We start from the raw sequence: 18,781 nt of genomic DNA on the forward strand, positions 1-18,781 counted from the left end.
TCTCACAGTCATGCATCATCTGATATTTATGTGTGTTTGAAATCCTCCTCCTGACCTACCCCAAATTTAAAACATTACAATTCTACTCTCTTGTAAAAACCCCTCTTCTTTGTGAGTTGTGAAACTTGCCTAAATCACCCTCACTTTCATCTTATCCGTATAACTCCTTTATGTATTTTTTATACTTCAATGAATTTGGAATACCATTTATAGTCTTTCTTTCCGTGGAAACCCCAACCATAACAAAGGACTTCAAAATCTATATGAAGGTATTGTGAAAAACCCAGCATCTCAGTTTTCTGAACATCTGAAATAGCATGACTTTTCTTATCTCTACTTTTTAGCCGGACTACTGATGATTACATTCTGACTGAACCCTATTGTTATATTGTTCCACCTGAAAAAAAATCATGAATTTAGACATTTTGCTTTAGGACTGAAGTTTTCTATTGTTTTCTCAGTTTCTTGCTGATCCTGTGCCCATTACAACTATACACCAAATTCATGTGGATCACTCGTTTTTGACTTCTATTGTGTTCACAATTCTGATACAGACTCTGTCATATCACTCACTCTCTTGTCAAAATTCTAAACCCACTTTCCTTTTTGTCCTTTCACATCATCACGTAGCAAATCTCTAATCCTAGATAACTTAACTATCTACACTGTTCTGCCCACAGCTGAGCTGAGAGTATTTCAATTGAGCATATTTACAACTACAAATTATCAATAATCTCAACTAGGTCTTCAATCCTGCTAAGACATTCTATTTCTCTGGATGTTTCATTTTCTACTTTCCACAAGTATTTCAATCTCTTTCAACTGTCATCAAACCTCCAATAATGTATCTTCTTATCCTTTCATTCTCAGCAAATGATTTCATGTACCACTTCACAGAAAACAAAACAAAACAAAACTGAGCAAATAGAGGGTAACCATTTCAGTGTTCAGGACACATAAAACAAATCTGTCAATATTTGTAACTATTTTTTTCTTTCCTTCTCTTTCTGTTAAAAAGTAGGAGGATGAAAAGAAATTATGTAATTATGTAACTTGTCAAAATTCACACAATTGTGAATGAACAGGAATTTGAACCTGACCTTCCTGAATTCAAAGCCATTTTCCTACCACTGAAATATTCTAAATTCCATAGAGAGAATTCTGTGAGTAGATATAGTATCTTTAATTGATTTTAAGATGGTCAATTTTGCTGTATACCCCATCTTCTTACTCTTATAGAAACCATGCCATTTATAGTGATTATGATACCTCTAATAATATAATTTATACAAATGAGATCATTTTATAAATGATATTATTATTTGTATAAATGCCATTTGTATAAAAGAATAAAGGAAAACCCATAATTCGTAATAACATAGAGAATAATACTCAACATAACTTTGCTGTGGTCAGTAATCTACTTAAGAAGGCCAGTTTTGTTTCATTGACACGCCAAAGGATCTAGTACAATGTGATTTATTCCTGAAATACTGTGAAATTAATGAAAATATTATTTGTGGGGAAAAATGAGTTTACTTGTGTTTGTAATCGGTTTCTCCTGCAGCAGCAGCTGTGCTTATATCAAGAATATGCCATGCTGAAAAATGGAAGGTTGATTTCTGTTGTTTTTTCATTTCTTTCCCCTTACATTTATTGTTTATCATTTTGAAGGAAATTAGAATCATGTTTAATTATTTTATTATACTACAGAGGGAAGAATAATAGTGTGCCTGGAAATGCAGCTATGCCCAACTCACTTAATACCATTTCAGTGATTTTCCCAGTCGCTTGAGTTTGCTCAAATACTATTAATTGCAAGAGATCAATAAATCCTAACTATCAAAATCACATGAAAATCAGTTTCAGCTCTTTCCAGAAGGAAGTGAGTCAGGATTTTATCATCCAAATCATTTATTTCAACACTGGGATACATTCCTCCTCTGGTACACTTTAGACTTACAGGGTATGTTCAAGGATGGATCCTTGAGGTACATTCTAAGAGTGCTTCCTGCAGCTTGTCCTCACTCCATTATATAATACTCCCTAAGAATGATTGTTTAATCAGCTTCACATTATCCACAAAGGTATATTGAGAGAAATGATTAAATGCCTTTTTCACATTCGTTATATTTATGACATTTCCCCACCCCAAGCAGAAAAAAAATGAATATAAATATTCAATAATAGAGAATAATACTGAGTGTTTATATTTTTAATAAACCAGTATTAGGTAATTTTATTCTAAAACTGTATTATCATACCCTCAAAGCAACTGTTTACCAATGCTTTTTTAATCCTACTGGAGTTTGGCATCAAAATTACCAGCTTTAATTCTTCAGTTTTCATTATCTATCTCTTTGTCCTTTTTGAACATTAGTATATAGACCGACTCTAGAATATTTGTGTCTCTCCCATTTTTCATTATTTCTCAAACAGTTATTCTTTCTCAAATGTGTTTCTGAGCATACATTTTCAGGTTCTCCTGTCTCATAGAAAGGGTTCTGAATTTGGATTCAGAAGACCTGGCTTCGAGTCTTAGATCTGCTCCTTAGCTTATGCAGGACTTATGGCAAGTCAGCTATGGCTGCTGCTCTCATCTGTAGAATAGAAATAAGAATACATTCCTCAGACAACTATTTTAACAATTAGATGGAATACAGTCCAGGTAATGGCATAGTATTTTGAAGACAAGAGTACAGCATATGGGTAACAGTAAATCACTATATACATAAATGATTTTGTTAATGAGCATCTATTAGTATCCTTGAACACCAAATGCCTAGACTAAGTGTGCTGGCTTATTTATTAGTTACTGCCTTCATATTGTATCTCCATTTATCTTGCACTTAACTTGCCTTTAGTTAACACTTGGCTTAATTATTCAGTTTAAAGGTGATTCTCTCCTCCATCCCCATTCTCTCTGTTGTTTTCAAAGACAGAAGACACACAGGAACAGGTCTTTCCCATTAACCTTGCATTAAGCTTTAGGATGAGCTATTATTTGTTCTACTTCTGGACTGAAAAGAATCCTAGAGCCTGTTTGTGACTCTTTTTTAGTTAGCTCTCCTTTTCTAACATTTATGCTTGTTAATTTGAATGTTACCTAAATAGATTCTTATGCAGCTATAGTAGTTTCATTGAAAATCCAAGTATGTCCTTTTAAATTAAAATTACTAAGAATGATTTTTCTTCCATTCAAAAAGTGGCCTATTATGTGCCTGGTATTGGTGAGGTAGAGATAAAGCATAGTTTTCAAGTGTGTTCAGTAGATAACCATCTAATGGGGAAGACAGAGAAATAAAAGGCTACTATGATTTATGATACAGAAACGGAGAAAGATGACGCAGTTCAGACTGGGCAAGTCTGGATTGGTTGAAGGAAGTATTCCTAGAGGAACTGACACTTAAGCTGGGTTTAGGAGGATGAACAGAAGGAAAATATTTTTAAAATGGAATAGAGACAGCTACAAGAAAGCATGTAAAAGGAAAAATGTTTATGAGTATAGACAGGAGAGATGGGGACATCAGAAAGCCCTATGCTTTTGACTCCCACCCCCAACCTCTAGCCTGCCTGTCCATATTGGCAAGAATGAAGAGGAAGCTGTAGGCCTTCTTTCATGATTGCTTTTTATCCTTTTGTATCCATCATTCAAAGAAACTTTGATTCTCATATACATCACTTATTCTTATCTGTCTTCTAGACCTTTTCTTCTTTCTTTAGAATACATGGTCGATTTATCAAAATGCTCTGTAACTTGGTACTTTCTCAGAGCACTACTTTTACCATCTTGCTCTTACTGAAATCTGCCTCTCCCTTGAGGACATTGCTGTCCTACATCTTATATAAGTGATGACTGCTTTATCTTAATATGTGTAAGCAGTACCTATCACAGAAATTAACTATCATATCTCTCTCTGGAATGTTAGACATGTATTATCAATCATTCCTTACCGAAACACTTTCTTTGCTTTCCCTTAGTTCACTGACTCTATGTCTCAGCCTTCTAAGCTAGTTCCTTTTCATCTACCCAACCTTTTATTTGAGTGTCTATGTGGCATGTTAAAATCAGTATGTCCAAATCCAAGATCCTTATATTTTCTCCCCAACTCTCTCTCCCTATTTCAGTTAATGACAGCATTAACTGTTGATCAGGTACTTGCATCTAGATTCATTCTTGACTACTATTTTACTTTCACACCTCAAATACAGTGTGTCAGCAAATACTATTTTTCAATTTTACCTTCAAAATACATTCAGAATTTGACCATTTTTACCTCCTCCACTGCAATCTTTTTTTTTTTTTTTTGGTCTAATCCACCATTATCTTTTCTGGACTATTTTAATATCTTTGTAATGGTTCCCAAGTCCTCATGCTTTTGCACTTGCCTTTTCTATATTTGAGTCAAATCTCAGGGAAGCAGCCAAAGTGATATTTTTCAATGAAAGACAGATTTCATTGGACTTTTGTGAAAAAACCCTTAAATGGCTTTCCAAGTTATCTGTAGTAAAACCCAAGGCTTTAAATGTACTTGCATGTACTGGCTGTCATTACTCCACTCAAGTCATCATCTGTTACTCTCTCCCTTGCTCTCTCTGCTTCAGCTACAGTGGCTTCCGTGCCTTTCCTCAATCTTTCAGAGTCTGGAGGTTCTCAGCCTAGGGCTTTGCCCTTGATATTCCATTTGTCTAGACTGTCTTCACTCCAGACATCTGAGAGCTCACTCTCTTGCTTCCTTCAGACCTGGACATCTTCTCCTCAGTCAGGCATAGGACCATCCTATTAAAACTACAACACATCTGACACACATGTACTTTCTCTACATCCCTCCTGTGCTTTATTTCTATTGTATTTATCACTATAATACATAATTTATTAATTTTATTTAGTTTTTATTTTTTAACTAGTGTGTGAGCTCTATGGGCTTATGTTTTTGTCTGTTGTTTAATTACGTCTGTAGTTTCGGAGTCTAGAAAGATGCATGACAATAAAAGAGATTAAATGAATAAGTATTTCTTTTTTTTTTTTTTTTTAATTTTTATTTATTTATTTATTTATGGCCGCATTGGGTCTTTGTTTCTGTGCGAGGGCTTTCTCTTGTTGCGGCAAGTGGGGGCCACTCTTCATCGCGGTGCGCGGGCCTCTCACTATCGTGGCCTCTCTTGTTGTGGAGCACAGGCTCCAGACGCGCAGGCTCAGTAATTGTGGCTCACGGGCCTAGTTGCTCCGCGGCATGTGGGATCTTCCCAGACCAGGGCTCGAACCCGTGTCCCCTGCATTGGCAGGCAGATTCTCAACCACTGCGCCACCAGGGAAGCCCTAAGTATTTCTTAAGACAATAAAGAGCAAAACTATTAAAAATGACAAGGAATAATAAAAGTATATAATTGACAGAAATCTAAGAAAAACACTTATTGGTGTTAAAATGCAATGAGAAGTTTAAAAAAAATTGCCAGCATTCTTTTTTAAAAAAAAAAAAAATTAATTAATTAATTAATTTTTGGCTGTGTTGGGTCTTCGTTTCTGTGTGCGGGCTTTCTCCAGTTGCGGCAAGCGTGGGCCAGTCTTCATCGCGGTGCGCGGGCCTCTCACTGTCGCGGCCTCTCCCATTGCAGAGCACAGGCTCCAGACGCGCAGGCTCAGTAGTTGTGGCTCACGGGCTTAGTTGCTCCACGGCATGTGGGATCTTCCCAGACCAGGGCTCGAACCCGTGTCCCCTGCATTGGCAGGCAGATTCTTAACCACTGCGCCACCAGGGAAGCCCCTGCCAGCATTCTTGAAGACCCTTCTTATCTCCTCTTCCAATCGCTCTCCCTTGTATCTTTCCCAAGGGTGATTCTTATCCTGACATTTAACACTCCAGGTTACTTTTGCCAATTTTTCTCAACTTCATAGAAATGGAATCATACAGTCTGCATTTTTACATTGCTAACGTTTTTAACTCAAGATAATGTTATGGGGTGCATCCTATTTTTGTATGTAGCTATAATTTATATCTTTTTATTGTCATAATAATTCATTCAGTGAGTATACAACCTATCAGTTCTAATGCCGACGAACATCTGTATGGTTTCCAGCTATTTAAGTATCATTAATATTAATGTTATGGACATTTCTGTACATATCTTTGGTGCCCATGTAGTAGGTAGTATCTGTGAAGGAAACTGAGAAGGGTTTCCAGTATACAGTCATCTACATGTTTATAATCTGTGTGATAGTTAAATTAGTGTCCTCTCTAAATTCTTATTCTACTCCGCCTCAACCACACAGTTCTTTCAACAACTATATCCTGGTCTATCTATATGCATTGTAAAGAGGCTAGTTCCTTTTTATCCTTCAAATCTGAATTAATTCAAGCCTAAGTCTTTTACAGTTGTCACTATATACAAAGTCCAAAGAGCTAACAGAACGTACAACGTTATCACTAAACTAATCCCACATACTCAAAATTAAAATAAAGTAGAAAACCAGCCAAACCCCAACACAAGAGCAGCCATCTATGCAAAATCATGTTCTCATAACCAAGAATATCATATTGTCAAAGATCATTGCAGAAATGAAAACTGAGGATAAGAGTGACAGAAAACATCTTCCTGGAATACCCTTGCCAGTCTTCGGATAATCTATGGCAACTGCTCTGAGTTTATAACATGTGGCATTAAACTCACCTGAAAAAAATATCCCATCAAGAGGTTAATACTGGCAATATACTTTTTATATATGTAAGAAAATTTCAACAATGCAAACTACTATCTCTCTCAGAATATCAGGAATTAAAATAGCTGATATTTGTATTGTGGCTTCCCATATATTTGACAATATGATATGTTAAACAAATAAACAATGCTTTCACCCATATAGTACCCTATGTAAATCTTAATACCATTCTTGGAAGAAAGTGTTCTTATTTTCATTCAACAGAAGAGAGCAGCTCCCATCTGTAGCACACTCCCCATCCTTACCCCATCCTGTATGGTAAGAGAAGGAGGAATCTCAGAAAATTAACAAAGAGTCTATGCTGCTTGTGAAAAGCCACATAATTTTCTCTGGGAAATTATGTAATTAAGAACAAAAAATTTAGGAACTATAATACGTATTAAGCACATGAATATAGATCTCCCTGTGCTAGATGAAAATCTTAAGACTACAAAATAATAATTAGTGCTTCTCAGCCTTTGGCTAAGATCAAGTGCAGAATAACATTAATTCATTCTTTCATTCACTATTCATTCACCCAATATATATATTTCAAATATATATATTTGAAAATCTATGGTGTGTTAGGCGCTGTTGTGAGTGCTGGAGATATTTAAAAAATTAAGATAAATAAAGTTCCTGCCTAATAAAAGTTGTGATCAATTGGTGAAGACAGATAATGTTTCAGATAGTACAGGTTGCAATAAGAAACCACTCCAATATGTAGTGGTTGAAACACACACACACACACACACACACACACTCACACACTATGTATTTAGCTTACATCTCTACAAGTCACAATTTGGGTCGGGCCCAGCTGGTTGGAACTTCTGATCTGGAACTTGTTCACTTAATTTCAGCTGGGTCTGTTCACCTATCTGTGATGAGCAGGTGGGTTGGGTGGGGCTATGGTTTATGATGGCCTTGATTTCCCAAGTGGGAATCACTTTACCTGGTCTCTTATCCTATAGGAGGCTAGCCTGTGATTATGTACATGGCAGCAATGTTCCAAGAGCAGTGACAGAGCAAAGACCAGTGTTAAAGTACCCTCCAAGTGACGGTTTGTTTCATGTTTGCTACTCTACCATTGGCCAAGCAAGTCAAATTGTCAGTATATAAGAATCAGTGTATTAGGGGCTACCCAAGTGCTTTAATACAGGGAGGTGTGAACAAATGGAAGAATCATTATTGCAACAATTACCATAGATAATACATATATATATATATATATATACACACACACACACACATACCTTTAGCTGAGAAATATCAAACTCTCTAAAATAATGACGATTTGGCCCATTTAAAATGGTCAAATATGAACTTGAATTCATCAAGGATTTAACTCAATTTTGCAAGGCATTTTGTTTTGCAAACACCTATGTGTGTACCCAGAGTTTTGAGGGGGAAAAATCATATTACTAAAATATTTTATATGTATAAGAAATTGGTTATACAAAGAACATTAAGAATTATCTCTGTTTTCAAGTAGTTAAAATTATATTGGTAGAGATGTAAACAAATATATTATTACAAAACAATAGTATAAGATTATTATAGTAATAGTATAGTAAATAATAGTATATTATTATTATAAGTATAAGTAAATAATTACAGTTACCAATTTCACTGACATGAGTCTTTCCTGCTCTGTAGCAGTCCCACCCTTGGTAAAATATAGAAGCTCCTACTTTCTTTCAAAATGAAATGCTTAGGTAAAGATGCTATGGGAAATCTGTTTCTTAGCTTGTCATTAACATGAAGGAGATAGTGCAGTTTATAGAAGCACAGCCTATTACAAATGTCATAGACATTTTTCTTACAAATTTTCTTACCAATTCAAAAATCCCCCAAACATAAATTATATATGTAATAGGTGCCAACAGCAGAGCAACTGGGTTAACCTCCATCTAATTATACACATCAAAGTAAATAGTATGTTTTAAGTCAACTCATAGTAACTTCCTAATATAGATTGGTAGCTCCCTTCTTTTTGCCCTTTGATTTCGTTCCATTTTATGTTTCCACAGTTCTTCATGGTATAGTTTTAATCAACTTTATTTAAAGCTGATTTGCATACAATAAGTACACTCATTTTCAGTTTAAAGCTCAATTGCTTTTGACAGTTGTAATTACCCACATAACCACAATCATAATCAAGATATAGACTATTTGTATCACCACATATGTCTCTGACTGTTTTCTATCTATTCAACCTGACTCTGGCCCCTAGCAACCACTGATTTGCTGTCACTATAAATTAGTTTAGCATGTCCTATAATTTGATATAGATGAAATTATACAGTTTAATGTATCCAGCTTCTTTCACTTAATATAATGTTTTTGAGGTTCAGTCATGTTCATCTGCATTGGTAGTTTTGTTATTTTATGTTATTGAGCAGTATCCCATTCTTTAGCTGTATCAGAAATTGTTTAACCATTCATTTATTGATGGACATTTGAGTTGTTTCCAGTTCTGAACTAAAAATAAAGCTGCTAGAAAAACTCATGTTAAAGTCTTTGTGTAGACCTATATTTTCAGTTCTCTAGGATAAATAACTTGGAGTAGACTGGCTGGGTTGTATGGCAAGTATATTTTTAAATAATAAGAAAATACCAAACTGTTTTCTAAAGTAGTTATTTCACTTTATATTCCCACCAGCAATGTGAGTTCTGGTTGTTCCACATTCTTGTCAATATTGATATTGTAATTCTTTTTCATTTTTGCCATTTTTATATGTGTTTTGTTGTTTAAATTTTCATTCTTCCAATGAATAATAATGTTGAACATTCTTATGTGTATGGGTATTTTTGTATTTTGTTTAATAAAGTGGCTATACAGGGCTTTCCCTATTTGAGGTTGTTTGCATTCTCATTACTTATTTGTATCTTTATATGTTATATATATCTTCATGTATGTTGGATATAAACCCTTTGCCATATATAATTTATAAACAATAGTAATTATTATTACTTTCTTTTTAGTCTGTGGCTTGTATTTTTCTTGAATATGTCTTACAACAAACATAAGTTTTTAATGTTGATGAATTCCAACATTACTTATATACATAACTATTGTTTATAAATTATATATAACAAAGAACTTCCAAATTATTAACTTTCTTCCCTCATTGTTAGTGATTACTGGATCTTAACAGGAAATCTTTGCCTACTCTAAGGCCATGAAGATGTTTCATAAATTAAGCTTTTCATTTAGGTTCATGATCAATTTCAAGTTAATGTTTTGTATGGTGTGAGGTAAGGGATAGGGTAATTGTTTTTCATACAGATGCCCATTTTCTTCAAACATCATTTGTTGAATAAACTATCTTTTCTACACTACATTACTTTGCATATTTGTTGAAAATCAGTTGACAATGAATGTGTGCATTTATTTATGAGTTGTCTAGTTTATTTCATTGAACTACATGTCTATCCTCACAAATACCAGACAGTCTTGATTATAGTGGCATTATAGTAAACTTTGAAGTAAGGCATTATAGGTCCTTCAACTTTGGTTTTCTTTACAAAATTATCTCAGCTACTCTTTTTCCTTCGTAGCTCCAGATGAATTTTGAAATCAACTCGCCAATTTCTTAAACAAAACCTGTTATGATTTTGATTGAGATAGAATTGAATCTATAGAGTAAAACCAGAAAGACAGTGCTAGGTCCTATTATAAAGTGCTTCTTCAGATCTCTAGAAACTTGTCCAGTTTGGAGCTTGCTAAATCCTAAATAAATGTATTTGCCATTTAGAATGTGGTATCATGGTTTAGAGTACAGCCCTGAGAGAGATTTCCTGAGTTTGATCTCATTGCACTGCTTATTATTTAGATGAGCTTGAGAAAGTTATTCATCTTTTCTGTCGCTTAAGTTCCTGTTTGTCCAGTGGGAATAATACTAGTGACTATCTTGAAGGGATATTGTAAGAATTAAATTAGTCATTATTTAGAAAGCATTTACAACAGAACCTGGCAAATATTATGTGCCATATAGATGTGTGGGGTGTTTTTGTTTTTGCTATTTAAATAATTGCTGTACTCATTGCCATTCTTCCATGAAGGCCAAGAAAAAACAATATATTAATTAACAATAGGCTGCAGGCCAAGGTAGAGTTTTTATGTTTTTTCAGTGTTAAGTAAACACAGTGTGGGTTCTACAGCTTACTGGTAAATCTCCAGGTAACTATAAAGCATAGGAGAAGATGTTACACATAGGAATACAAAATGGAATTAATAATGCTGAAATGTGTAGAACAGTAGAAAAAGCAGAGTAAGATTAGAAATAATAAAAATAGGGACTTCCCTGGTGGTCCAGTGGTTAAGACTCCACACTTCCACTGCAGGGGACACAGGTTTGATCCCTGGTCAGGGAACTAAGATCCCACATGCCGCACAGTAGGCCAAAAAAAAAAAAAAAAAAAAAGAAAGAAAAGAATAAAGTAATATCCTTTTGAGAAGTAGTGAGAAAATCAACTACATGTTCTTGAAATACATACCCTTTCTTTCTTTAGATCCATATATTTTATGATAAGAGTGGCATCTTAGGTGGGGAAGGATTTAATGAAATTTAAAAATCTGGCAAAGTAGCTTTTATTCTTTAGTAAGAAGGATCTTTGGTGCTGTGGACCCATCAGATGGGGAGTATCTTTTGGTCTCATGGGCAGGCAGGCTAGGAGGCAGTTTAGGAAGTGTAAAACTTGTTCTAGGATTGAGAAATAAGATAAAAAGGACCTTCAGTTTTCTTTTCTCTTTATTTTCTATTCTAGTTGCTGGAGGAAAAAATCATGTAGGTAACTCAAGTTGTTCTGTGTTTCTCAGATTCAAGGACGACGTGTTCAGGAAAAACCTCTAACTATACATAATTCTGATTCATCAGTGGTAAAATGACCCGATGATTTACCACTAATCTTTAGCTTCGAAAAGTTAAATAGCTTATTAACAGCAACAACTTAAGGTAATGGATCAAAAAATTCAGAATTTGTTTTCAAGGCAAAGTAACTGGTCTTTTGTGGCATTATGATTATTCTAATATCACAGGTCAACAAAGAAGAGAGTTATCTATTATAATCTGAAAGAGCAAGGACAGTACCAAATACAGCTGTCACACTCAGATACTAGAATGTTTTTCATAGCTTCTTTGCATTAGACGATGTTCTTATTACTTATCTGCTTATCTGTGGTTGCCCCATAAAAAAGATCGATGACAGAAGAACTGCATATATAATGGAGATTTCATATATAACAGTAGGAAATTTGTGACATACTTTCTGAGATCACCTAACAAAATTGTCTAGCATGCTTGAGGGTAAAAGTAGCTCTTTGCCTGAGGACCAGTCAAGTCCATCCAAAATAATGGACTCTGCTGATAATAGCAATAGTTAGTAAGCAACTGACTATACATATTCTTATAGAAAGGAAAGATGACTGGTCATATTTTAATGTTCTCTGGCACCCTTATACCTCTGCCAATGGAGATCTGTGAACACAGAATGAAAGTATGTAAATTACTTGGAATTTCAAATGGGCCAAAAGCTGTGCATGTGTCCATGATGTCAGTTTGCATTCAGTGAAACTAGTTAACAAATTGGTTCATCATTAATAATCTAGACATAGCTTAATTATCCATGGTCCTTGGTTCATTATTTTTCCATTTATGACATAGAAGATTATTAATAGTCTCAAACTAAATATTTTGACTGTTACCAATGCTCAGTTGCTAGTTTGCAAGCGGGAAACATTTCCTTGGGACTATATAAAGCAGTACTGTGTATTTGTGCCTGTGTATTTTTCTTCCAAATTAAATTTGGTAGATTACATATGCTTGCATTTCATTATGAGATCATAAAATGCAATATACTCTATAAATATCGACATGATGCAGTACCTAAATTACATTTAGACTGTGCTGAAGACAACCACAAAGCAATGAAAAATTAAGTCTTTTATGATATCAGAGGCATCCAGAGCAAAAAACCCGACTTGTTTTGAATGTACCACAAGTAAGACGTTTGCCTGTCAATAACAATAAACTTAATAAGAATATTCAACTTAAAAGTATACTGAAATATGTTTAAGTTAAAATAGAATTAAGAAAACAATTATGCTAAAACTAAAGTAACACTAAATTCTTTTCAATAAATAGAATGTATTCAAATACTGTAATTCCTAAATGAAACACTCTTACCACAGTCTACCATTAATTGAGGTTTCCGTATACTAGCCATTTCATATGTGAAATGGTTTACACAGATTATTTTATTTAATGCCCACAACTAATTCATGATGCAAGTCTTAGCCTTCTTATTTCATACTGAAGCCACAAAAGATGAGTGAGAGTAAAATAACTTGACTGAGGTCAAGAGCAGGAAGTGGAATCTAAACTCTACCCAGGTCAAAGGTAACACTATGTTGATGCATAACAGTACTCTACGCTGTAACCATTGCCTTCCTAGTGAAGTTTCTCATCGACTTAGCTTATCAGAGAGGATCCTTCCACATATCTCCCATCGGATGTGGCTCCTAATGCTGACTTTAGGTTGTGCAAAGACCTGGAAGTAAGCCTCCCTTTTCTGTTTTAAATAATTTCACTTTGCTCCTATCAGCAGCCCTATTACTGCTTTAGCTATAAGGAGTACAGAACTTGTCTACATATTTCTGAACCTCAATTAATTTCATTAGCATTCATGTTGTTCATAGAACATTTGTTTTACTCTTTTGTTTATGAGACTAGAATACAGTCTTTTCTAAATGTGAATTTTTCTTTGTAAACATGGAATTGGAATTGTGTTGCTCAGAATTTAGGAATTAAACTTTAAAAATGGAAATATTTTAAGTATCAAGAAAAATTTAATTCTCTTTATAGATTTGGTAATCTAGCTGGTTTTTCAATACTTGAGAAATTCACAAATATTTGCAGGGAAGGAGGCCAGTTACTCTGTGGTAATCTGTAATCTGCCACAATATCTAAAATGATATAAAACTGAAAAAAAATATGATATTCAGTAAAAATATAACTTCTATATTTGATGACAGTTTGACACAAGTGTGCATATGATTCACACTTGCTATAGAAGATAGAAAAATAATTATCCTGAAAATTTTAGCAATAGTCACCAAGTAAAGAAAAATTAACAGTTCTTCAAAATTGTTTTATTTTTCAAGAAAAAGTCAGAGTGGGCTTCCCTGGTGGTGCAGTGGTTAAGAATCTGCCTGCCAATGCAGGGGATGCGGGTTCGAGCCCTGGTCCGGGAAGATCCCACATGCCACGGAGCAACTAAGCCCGTGTGCCATAACTACAGAGCCTGTGCTCTAGAGCCCGCGAGCCACAACTACTGACCCACGGGCCACAATTACTGAAGCCCGCGCACCTAGAGCCCATGCTCTGCCACAAGAGAAGCCACCACAATGAGAAGCCCGTGCACAGCAACAACGACCCAACGCAGCCAAAAATAAATAAATAAAATAAATAAATTTAAAAAAAAAAAAGAAAAAGTCAGAGTAAGTCAAACTACTGCAAGGAGTATCTGTTTTTATTGTTTCTTTGAAGTCTGATATTTAGAAAGTAGTCTCACTAAATGTATAGAAGTCTATAAAGTGCTGCTAATATAGAATTTTTAACGTTTAATTTTACTCTATGTAGAACTATGCAAGATCAGAATATATATACTTTCATTCATTTATGCCAAATTTTTTTGAAAAAAATTCTATGTCTCAAATAGAAAGTTTATTTGTCTGCCCACATATAATTATAAATATTCTTTATCTCCACTGATGCTGTAGACATTTGGTAATATGTGGATTTATTTGCTTTTCATGTTGACATGTGGTTTTGAAGAAGGTGTAGAGAGATTGGATTTGAGCATCCATCATTGTTCTATGGAAGGTAAGGACATTTTTCTTTTAAATTTTGATTTCTGTACCCTATATTATTTCAGTATACAAAAACACAAAATATATTCCAACATTCTGTTACTCTTAGTATCTAAATTGTGGTTCAATTTATAGGGAATCATTTTTGAAAAATATAAAGAATATTAAAGAGAATTATAAGCTTTTATGGCCACATAGAAAAAATACTCAAGCTTAACTCTCCAGCAAAATCAGGTCCATATCCATAAAGTAAATCAGCATATAGCAATTAGCACATGGTGTAATAAGGAAATCTTTTCAGAAAGTTGATTAGATTTCCAAAGTATTTTAGACATTTTCATATTTGTTGAAATAAGCAGAAGTAAGTCAATGTTTTGAAAGGGATATATTCTCCCTCAAAAAAGATAGAGTGACTACAGAGATAATATTTTGAAAATAGAAAAATAAACTAATACACACCATAAAACATTGATGTGATTTAAACTGTAGATGGCAAAGAGAAAAATCTACCATAGCAAAAATAAGCCATCATCATTACTATGTTCTAGACAATGTACTAAGAGAGTGCTTTATATGGATTATTACTCTAATTCTGTACAGCTACCATTTTTTGAGAATTGATGGTATGCAGTTAATTATGGCATAACTTCAGTAGCAGCTCTTGAATTGTAGCTTATTTGTTGGATCACTTCTGTATTTCTAGAAGTAGTTTCTTATGACCCAGCCTAAAACCTACTCCCTAGAGCTCTTCTAACCATTTAAAGCATCTAATTTCTGTATTCAGTATTTCTTGCTTTTACTACTACAGTTGTTTCTCTTTCCTGACTGAACTGGATTGATAATTGCTAAGCTTTGCTTGGTCTTAGAAGGACCTAAGAGAAAGGAGGGATCAGTTATATGGTCTAACTGAGAGCCCGTAATGACATGGATGGTCCATCCTCTTAGTGATATTGAGAAATGGTTTGACTTAAGAGATGATATATTTTGTTGTTGTGCTGAACTAGTTTGTCATGAGTTAAATATGTTGAAGTTGGAATAGGAAAAAAATAATAATAATAAAGCAAAAGGAACTAAAGTTAGCTGAGAATAACAATGTGTCTTACTCCATTTTTCATTTTTGACTACTGACAGATTTCAAGCTCAACCACTCCCCTTCTTTTTCCTGTCTGCCCCAAATCTGGCAAGCTGATAAGAAAGCCCAGGTTCTCCCTCCTTTGGTGCCAGCAGAAGTTTAATCCGTGTAAGCCCCAGCCAGAGCAGGAACTCTCACTCCTGCCACATTCCCTAACCACCATTAAAAACCAAACCATTCTCCTTTCCTAGCTGTCTCAAGCCTTTTCAGACCAGCTTGAGAGCCAGCCCTATCCTCCCCAGAAAACCTCATTGTGTGAATAATAAACTTTTCTCATATTCTCTTGGTACAAATGTGGCATCATCAGTCTTGACATCCAGATCAAATTTAAGGTAGAGCTCATCTACAGTATTGTTGTGATCACAACAACCAGCATAGTGAACATAGTAGCATCTAGATGATGGCCACCACCCCTGGGAGTCTTGCTGCTGCCGGTTAACAACGTGCACTTTCAACTATGTTTCTCTGTGCTACAGTAGCTAAGTCCTACTGGGCCTCTGTTATAAATTTAACCTACTTAATTCAGAAGTTTTGATAGTTGGTGAAGAGGGACAGGAGTATAAGAATGGAGCCCTTTAAAAAGTGGCTTTGATTGTGAGTCTTAACCCAGACATATATGTGCATCTCAGACTGAATTATATGTCTCAATTCTACTGTAAATGGTGAAAAGCACTAATCTCAGGAAAAATACTCTTACCCTGTGATGATTGGTAGTCTCAAACAAATTGATCCCCATTTTATAGAGTGCTCAGAGGAAAAGACCTATGCCCTGCAATATATGGGCCAGTTGAGTGATTACTTCTGTGAAGAAGTATTAGTTACCATTTGGCATGCTGAAGTCACAGTCTTTAAAGCAGAAGGCTCACTAGAACCCTACAAAATGCCTTTGCTACTGCTATTGCTTATGCCTTTATCATAACAAGGATCCTGATATTTAGATTCATAGGGAAAGACATTCATGGCACACCCATGGCAGAGCAAAGCTACCTCAAGCCGAGGGTTCTTCAGTTCAATAAAACAGCCATAGACATAGGGAGATCCTTAACCCTGACAATACTGATTTGAGACCATCTGGAAGAAAAATAAAGGAAGAAAAATAAAAATGAGCAGAGTAGTGAGGAACACTCTGGATTATGCCCAGAAATAAATACAAACAAAAAAGACAATGCAAACAAATAAATTAAAAACCTGGATCTGTATCCAGGCAGAAACACAAAACTAAAAAGAAGTCCACAATTTGGCTCAATAAGAAATAAAATTTACTGAAAGAAATTTATGCAACAAAAAGATAAAAGGGAGCTGACTGGCTTTGGCACCCCTAAAACATAGGTTCTGAATTAACTTTATCTGCTGAAATGTATCAATTGGCAAACTTTCAAGGTCTTAATTGATACTGGGGCTCAAATTAGCGTTATATGTGGAGCTCCCACTACATTTAAACAAGGTACCTCCTATACCCTTAAGAAAGTTACTGAACATAAAATAGAGAACGAACAGGTAAGTTGCACCTTAACCCCTGGAAATATTGCCTTGTCTAAATTCCCCATAGTACCATTGTCTTAAAATATTCTATAATGGGCATGAACACTCTTACCCAATGAGTAAGAAATTAAAATTAAATTAAGTCAGTAGCACTTACTATCACATTGATAAGATACAATCCCATGGACCTTGGCCTGCCTCCCCTCGTTTTTCTTAAAGGTAATTAATGATGTTATGGAAAGCCAATCGGAGTGTTTCTGGGATGTATTTGCCCCATAAAGGTAGGAAAATTCACACGTAAGTGGTTAGAAAGCTTGGACTAGAATTTGACCTCATAAGTGTCCATATTTTTATCAGATCATGAATTTAATATTGAGCTGAACTGATGTAACTAAAGTTGTGCATTTAAGCTTTGTGAGTATACTACAACTGCGATTTCCTGGACTCATAACACAATTGTTCAAATTAGAATAATTGAAACAGACTTTGTTTTATCATTGTTTAATTCAGCTTCACTTTTATAGATATGACATAATATCTAAATTATATAACATAATTTAGAATGATGGTAAACATCATATAATTAAGATCAAGAATATGTGATACTTACTTTTCAGGTTATTGCATATTATTGAAACCTCAGGGATGAATTTCAATTTTGGGTCTCAAATATGGTCCATATTACCATTCATGGTTTCTGGATATCTGAATCCATCATTTTACTTGGAAAAAAAGTAATTTATCTTCACCTTGGCTATTAATTTATATGTGTTAGGTCATTTGCTCTCAAAAGGAGACTCATGCTTGGAAGTCAGAGATCTGTAAAGCTCTCTGGAGTCTAACATCCTCTCTGCTAGCCACAATAGCCATTATTAGTGACTGTTTTAAGCAAGTGCTTAAAATCTGATGAAATGTCAGAAACTCAAGCAACTTAAGAAACACTCTGAATAGAAAAGACAGAAAAATAAAATTGCTGATTCCACTAATAACTTGTCAAAAGCTACTGAGTAATTCCTTATTTTCCTCAGTTGTTTCTAGTATCAAATATGGCTCTCTCTTAGTGTGACCAGCTGCTCCTAACTGGTCTTGTTCTCAAGGAGCTGGCTGCTTAGAATCATTTACACAGCCATGTTAGATCATAAACTATGCTTGATTTCTAGAGATAGCTATGGTATTTACAGTTCATTATTTTATATTTTTTTCAGCATTATGGAGCAACATTATGATCAAGCCTATCTAACAGTCTGCAGTCCCACCCTCCTAGATGATGTTTTTTACCCCAGGCAGGGCATAAACTTTGTCTCCCCCTCTGTTCTACTGGACTGTCTTTCCTCCAAAGGGATTATAGTGTTGAACAAAGTATTCTCTCTTGATAATGACCCAAAACAAATACGTATGGTGCTTGGCAAACATTCCTAATTTCTCATTTCATTTAATTTTCTCTAGCCTTCCCTCTCATCAATATTCACCATGGTTGCGAGTACAATCATACCAGTCAAGTTCTGGGAAAGGCTTTGGCTCTCCCATAATCCCTCAAGGCTAATAAACATTCCAATTCCGGCATTATAGTCACAAAGATATTCCAATGAAAACC

General features: G+C 34.8%; 1 long non-coding RNA gene across 1 annotated transcript in view; it reads left to right on the forward strand.

Moving 5' to 3' along the window:
- Positions 1–18,781, forward strand: part of LOC133092179 (uncharacterized) — a 243,687-nt gene that overhangs the window by 187,281 nt on the left and 37,625 nt on the right. Inside the window, exon 4 of the long non-coding RNA XR_009701032.1 lies at positions 14,539–14,586. This is a non-coding gene — a long non-coding RNA (uncharacterized LOC133092179). The remainder of the gene's footprint in view (positions 1–14,538; positions 14,587–18,781) is intronic.

Source organism: Eubalaena glacialis, chromosome 5 (genome assembly GCF_028564815.1).
Source record: "Eubalaena glacialis isolate mEubGla1 chromosome 5, mEubGla1.1.hap2.+ XY, whole genome shotgun sequence".
Classification (NCBI taxonomy): domain Eukaryota; kingdom Metazoa; phylum Chordata; class Mammalia; order Artiodactyla; family Balaenidae; genus Eubalaena; species Eubalaena glacialis.